This window comes from Salvia miltiorrhiza, chromosome 1 (assembly GCF_028751815.1).
Source record: "Salvia miltiorrhiza cultivar Shanhuang (shh) chromosome 1, IMPLAD_Smil_shh, whole genome shotgun sequence".
Lineage (NCBI taxonomy): Eukaryota > Viridiplantae > Streptophyta > Magnoliopsida > Lamiales > Lamiaceae > Salvia > Salvia miltiorrhiza.
Genome location: NC_080387.1, coordinates 4006620 through 4013761, shown reverse-complemented (window position 1 = coordinate 4013761; position 7142 = coordinate 4006620). Strand labels below are relative to the sequence as shown.

General features: G+C 38.6%; 1 long non-coding RNA gene across 1 annotated transcript; it reads left to right on the top strand.

Moving 5' to 3' along the window:
* The first annotated feature begins 370 nt into the window (after positions 1-370).
* On the top strand, positions 371-3408 carry LOC131007324 (uncharacterized). Its single transcript, XR_009096028.1, has 3 exons — positions 371-792; positions 2734-2795; positions 3311-3408. It is a non-coding gene; the product is annotated as an uncharacterized LOC131007324 (long non-coding RNA).
* Positions 3409-7142: the final 3734 nt, after the last annotated feature.

Genomic DNA, 7142 nt, shown 5'->3' with positions numbered 1-7142 from the left:
GAGTTATTATGATTTTTTATTTGAGGACTTTAGCACTTGGAATTTTATTTAAGTTTCCAAAGCAAGTGCGATTTATTTTTACCGGGAAATCGAATGATGCCGGTTTCTGGAAATTTTTCTAAGCATAATATTTTTTTTTAATTATTTTTCCTACGAAGGGGAAATATTATAATTGAGTGAGTGCACTAATATTAGTGCTATAATTATTATTTTGGTCACATGAATAATTATACTATGGTATTTTATTAATGAGTGACATTTCCATAGTTATTGTGATTTTTATTTAATCACCCTTCTCACACTTTATTTTAATTTCTCTACCATTTGATTAAATGCCTCAAATTGCCAAGTGTAGAGATTGAGAGTGTATTATTGACAGAGTAGAGATTGAGAGTGTAGAGATTAGAGAGAGAAGTGTAGAGATTAGAGTGAGAGAGATCATGCTTTAATTGCCAAATATTCCCTAAGATATCAAAATCTTCTTTAAGATTCACAAGATCAATTACAATCTTGCAAAGCAAATTCTCTCTCCCTCACTTACAATTTTCGGCCACTCCACCTCTCTCTCTCACTCATCATTTTCGCCCAACACACACTCATCTCCTTCATCTCTCATTTCCACCATTTTCCTCCATTGATGAAAACCTTCGGAGCTTCCAAAAATATTACCAAACACCTCAATCCACTCTAAAATCTTCCATAAACACATTCTAGCCACTTATAATCAAGAGAATCCTTGAAGAAGAGCTCCAAAGTTAGAGTGAGAAAGTGTGAACTTTGGTAAGAATTTGGGTAAGTGACCATGTTTTTCCATAAATCTTGCTTGAAGGATGTTGTGTGTGTGTGTATTCTTGAAAGATTGAAGCAAGAAAATCACCCCCTCCCTATTTCTTAAATTTTTGAAAAAGTGGGTCTTCACCCCTTCAAAAAATTTTCTTTTTCTTTTCTTGATTTGGGGTGAAAAATGAGATTTACATGAGGTATGTTGATGTTTGATGTGTGTTGTGAAGTATGTGACTTGAGATGTGAAAATCCGATGGAATTTAGTTTACCCAAAAATGGGAACTTTTGAGTCAATGAGTTAAATGATGAATTGATGATGTAGATGAGTCCATGAGATGTATATGATGATGATTGATGGAGTAATTTGGGTATATGATGTCAATTGATGATTTGGATGTGAGTTAGTTTAATAAAATTAGGGATATGTGTATACATGCCCTTATTTGTGAATTGATGATTTATATGTGAGATTAATTGGTTAATAATGATAGATCTATGAATGGATTAAAGATTCATAGGTGTTTGTAAAATTTTCAAAGAGTTTAGTTTAATAAAAATTAGAACTTTTTGGTCTATGTGTTATTAAGTGATTTTTGCTTAAGTTATATGTTTTTAAGCATGATAGTAGTGTCTTGGTATCTTTGATTAAGTCTATTGTAGGCTAAATAAAATTTTGACTTAGTTTAGTTTGTATGAGTTTTGAGTTCTTGTATGATGTGAGTTTGATGCTTGATAAAATGAGGTCTAATTACTCTATGATCATTATGTGAACTTTATGTTTTGTTAAGAGTTTTATGTTGATACATGGATTTTCATTAAAATCTAGTTTACATGATAAAAAGAGAATAAATATGTGAATAATGAGTTATATGATGTGAAAGATCATGTTTGAGTAATTGAGTAACTTTGAGCATGAGAATGAAAAGAGAATTTGTTTGATATGTTAGTTGAGACGTTTTCCATGAGATTTGAGTTTGTGATGAAAGAAAAGAGTCGAGATTGAGTACTATGAGTATTTGTGTTGTACTTGAATGTTTTTAAGTGCTTTAAATGCTTAAAATGAGCTTTGATGAGTTTGCTTTGAAGAAATGTTGAGTTGAGCATGTTTGCTTGTGTGAATGACGCACTGACCTACTGTTTTCGAGGGGTTTTTGATACCCAAACGCCATGAAACATTTAGAGCAGGTTTTTGATACCCAAAAGTATAATTGAGAGTTTTGAGCATACCGGTAAAATTTCAAGTCATTTGGACTTCGTTTACTATTTTTATAAAATGTAAAACTAAAACTGCTACATTCTGCCGAATTGTTCGGTGAGTAGCTAATAGAGTTAGCTTTTCCAGTAGCTTTCCTTAGCATTCTGGAACCCAAATTTTTATGGTTGAGACCTGAGTGTCTTATCTAAGTTCCCAATAAATTTCAGACCTTTTTGACAACTTTTACTATTTTTCAAAAATCAAAGTTTTCGGTTGCTAAAAACTGTCGAATATGGTAGACTGTAGTAAAACAGTCATATCTCCTACAATACTTGGAGTTTTTGATCCTACGTTTTTTTAAATGAAACTAGACTCGAAGAGGTTTCTTTTGGTATACGTTACGACTCCAGGGGAGTTCGGTACAGAGTCTGGTGAGGTTTTAAAGTTGAGTCAGTGCAGAGTGAAGTTTGTTTTTGACTTGTCTATGTGTGTTTTTCATATGCCTAAGTGTTTATACTTGTTTATGTGCTTGATTGCTATGAGTTTGAGCCAAGTTGAGAGTTAAGTCGATAATAGGACGTGTGAATCCTTAGAAGCTGAGTATACCTACGGATTGAGTTTTAATGGGTAAATAGACGTTGAGTGAGGAGTTATAGTTAAGATGAGATTGGATTTAGAAATTGAGTTTCTGACTAAGGTTTGTTTTATCACATGAACCTTCGATGACGATGACGATGTGATGATGACATATGAAGGCCCGAGCGAGACGAAGAAGTAAGTTGCCTGATTTCTTTCCAGGATTAGCGAAGGACTTCAGGTGGGCAATATTTTGAGTATATGTTTATCATATGAGCTTTCTAGAATGATTTGATGATGTTATGAGATTAACAAATGTTTTGAGATAAATGATGTTTGAGAACTGTTTGACTTGCCAATTTTTGATGTTGAGCTTGTATGTTACCCTCTACTGATGAGATGAGACGAATTCGGTCCTGCCACAAGCGGGATTTTGTGCACAGAGGTGACTGTGAGCCGTCTTCGGGTCGGCCGGTCACGGTACTTGAGAGGGAGGCCTACTTCTCAGTACCTTAATTATAATGATGAGTTGTAGATGCGGTACATACATGTCGATTACTTTATCTGCAGACACTTAATTATGATGTTGATTATGAAAACTGCATGCACAGATTCATTTATGCTAACTTATTTCTGTGTATTGCTAAGATGTGGCAAGCTTCAAACTTATAGCTCTAAGAGCACTTTTCTTATTTTTCGGCGTTTGCCCACTGAGTATTATGTACTCACGCCCTGCATGTATTTCTAAATGTGCAGACTAAGCGAGGAGCGAGATTGGACTGGTGCTGGTGGGGAATTGTTAGAGGATGTATTTATTTTACCGCATTTCCATTTTGACGATAAAGTCTTGATGATTGATATATATATATACTTTGATTTTCTTTTGAATTTGAGCAATGTACTCACGGTTATATGTCTTCATACATATAATCAATTCGCCTTTTGCTGCGATACTCTGCACATTATGCTTCCTTACGAAAAATGAGCGATACCCGTTTTGTTTTTGTTCGTGAAATTCCTGATAAATAAAAAGTTATAACGACGTTGACGATTTTACCCTTGGATTCCTTTATGATGATTTCCTTAACACCTTTTGATGCGAGCTTCCGCTTGATGTTCGACCTATTCTTCTTATCTTTTATTCTTTTAAAAATAGTCGTATCGATACTCGTACCCCACTATCACTAGTGTCGGGAATCGGGCTGCGACAGGGTGGTATCAGAGCAGGTCATCTGCTCTGAGTCTATTGCTTGACTGAGTTGAACCTTTGATTACTGATATCTTTTTAAATTAAGTACTAGTCTAAATTGAATTCTTGGACTAGTTTGAGAGAGTCAGTTTGAAACGAAACCCCAGCACCCCATCTCCTCCGGCTTAAACGAGGTAAGAGGTTGATGTTGTTTCTTGTCGCTTTCTTGATTGAAAGTTGAGTTTGTTTCACTAATAAGTTATGAATTGTTTTGATGACGTTGTTTGAGATGATGGATTCTGATATGAGGCAGTTGATGTGGAATATGAGGAGAGATGTTGAGGCTAGTATAGCCGATGCCCCACCGTACCAAACGAGGACGAGTATGTTGTTGATTGAGATGTACCAAGTAAGTTTCGTATCCATTTTCCTAATGGACATGATATGATATTTTACAGGATGCAGAGTCGAGAAGAGGCAGCGATACAGAGACGATATAGCGAGGCGATGCGCCGATGGTTCAGGACTACTGGACTGCGAGAGGACGATACTCTTGGGGAGTTTCTAGCGCTTTACCATCGACGTTGGTTAGAGGCTAGTGCCCATGGGATAGATGAGGCTGAGGCTATCACTCACCTGATTCCACAGCTGCCACCCGAGTGGCAAGACTGGGTGGCTTCGCTGGTGCCGCAGTATATCAGGAGGACTGAGTTCGGGCGGTTTGTGAGCGCCGATTTTCGTGGTTTCATCGCGACGCTGAGCCACCGCTACTTTGCTTATGGCGAGCCATCTTCACCGCCGTATGGAGAGCCTGAGGGACCAGCCCAGGGAGGGGAGCTAGTTGTTGTGCCTCCACTTCCCGAGGAGCCGTTTCCGATTGCCCCTCTACCCCCAGTTGATCTGATTCCAGTTTCTTTTGAGCCTGATGTTTCAGAGCCGATGGTCTTCGAGGCGTACTCTCCAGTGGTAGAGCATGACCCGTTTGCGTTTCTATCCCTTATTCCTTTTCCCAGAGCTGAGTTACCGCCTTGGGATTTGACACCGGCAACGGCACCTTTGCCATTGCCACATGTTGAGTCGGCACAGTCGATTGTTTCAACTGAGCCTTAGATACAGCTTATTTTCCATTCGATCCTTATCCGAGGGTTGCCCGTTGCCTGAGCCGGGCACTTGGGCTTTTCAGACGTATATACACTCGAGTTTATACCCACCGTCCCGAGACGCCCAGGAGGGAAGTTCTCGGCCCGCACCCCTTGACAGTGATGAGGAGGACCCGGATGAGGAGACTCCAGAGATGACGGTCGGCTACGGACGGACTCAGCCATTACAGCGTCATATTACTGCCGACGGAATCGAGACATGGGTACTTGTTCCCGAGGTGCCGGTTTTTGGTCCGATGATGGACAACGACGTCGAGGATGAGCCGAGCGACGATAGCGTCTACCGACTGATCGACGAGTACGAGAGTCAGGGGTCGGAGCCGAGCGAGGAGACGGAGCCGAGTGAGGATATGGAGGTTGACGATGCGACGAGCAGGATTTCAGGAGACGATGACTAGCGATCACGTGTATCTAGTAGACGCGTACATATGTATAGATGCATAGATGATATATGTATATATATAGGTAGAGAGGCATAGTATACTGTGTATGTGTAGATAGTACATATCTATAGGTGCGTAGTACCTGTGATGCTCGTATAGCTAGAGCATCATTTTAGTGTTAGGACCTTTGTACATAGGATCCGACTTTTGTAAAAGACCTCGAGAGAGAGGCAATTTTCCCTATATATATATACAGAAATGTAGATGATTAGTGAGTTTCACTATCTTTATCAGAGCTTTGAGAATGATGATGATGTTGATGCTTAATGATGAATGAGAAATAGGGATTGATGAGAATTATGAACGATGATAGATGAGAAATAGAGTAGACGAGAATTTTGAGATCACAAACGAGATATAGAAGCGAAGTGAGAAAAAGAGAAATTTGTATTTTGTAATGACGAACGGTTAGTTTCGAAGTCGATAATTATATAATTCTTTTTCCTTTATAGTATACCTCCGAGAAGAAGAGGGAATAGAAGGAACAATAAGCGAGAAGAAGATGAAGAAGAGGAGCAGAGAGACCAAAAGTTGAGATAATACGACGAGAGTTAGAGATTTCATCGCGATTTAGAGACACGACCCTAATAGGACGAACGTATTATGGAGACTTCATGGGATGCATAGATGCTATTGACCAATTGTACTTCGTAATAGAGGTACTTTCACCAGGACCGCGCGTATCATCGCTAGAGTAGTCATGAGAGTAGACTTATTGAGTCCCTATCCCGCTTGGTCGTATTTAAATGTTTCTGCATCCATTTGAACTCCAACAGGAGATGAACTATTTGCTATTGAGAAATTTTTCCAGATCCACTGTGTTCGAGCCTAAGCCGTTTGTGATGAAAATCCTTACCCCTTGCTTTAACAGTGGACAATTTATTCATTTTCCACTTAGTAGATTGTTTCTACCTCCAGTATTGATTTACTTCTATCATATCATATCTCAGTTTTTATTCTAGATTCTGTTCTAGCTTTTGATCTTACCTTGATTGTAACTTCTTCATTATCCTTGAAATAGCACTGGCTATTATGGAATCATTCCATTACTTGAGCTCGTCTTGTTCAAGATCAGACATTTTTATTTATCACATCCTATTCCCTACCACATCCGACAAAAGTTAGGAATGTTTAGGTGACTAGGATAGTATAACAAGAAGAGTGTTTTGAAGAAACACGAGTTATGGCAGCAGTCGTAGAATATATTTTTAATGGGTAAATAGACGTTGAGTGAGGAGTTATAGTTAAGATGAGATTGGATTTAGAAAGTGAGTTTCTGACTAAGGTTTGTTTTATCACATGAACCTTCGATGACGATGACGATGTGATGATGACATATGAAGGCCCGAGCGAGACGAAGAAGTAAGTTGCTGATTTCTTTCCAGGATTAGCGAAGGACTTCAGGTGGGCAATATTTTGAGTATATGTTTATCATATGAGCTTTCTATAATGATTTGATGATATTATGAGATTAACAAATGTTTTGAGATAAATGATGTTTGAGAACTGTTTGACTTGCCAATTTTTGATGTTGAGCTTGTATGTTACCCTCTACTGATGAGATGAGACGAATTCGGTCCTGCCACAAGCGGGATTTTGTGCACAGAGTGACTGTGAGCCGTCTTCGGGTCGGCCGATCACGGTACTTGAGCGGGAGGCCTACTTCTCAGTACCTTAATTATAATGATGAGTTGTAGATGCGGTACATACATGTCGATTACTTTATCTGCAGACACTTAATTATGATGTTGATTATGAAAACTGCATGCACAGATTCATTTATGCTAACTTATTTC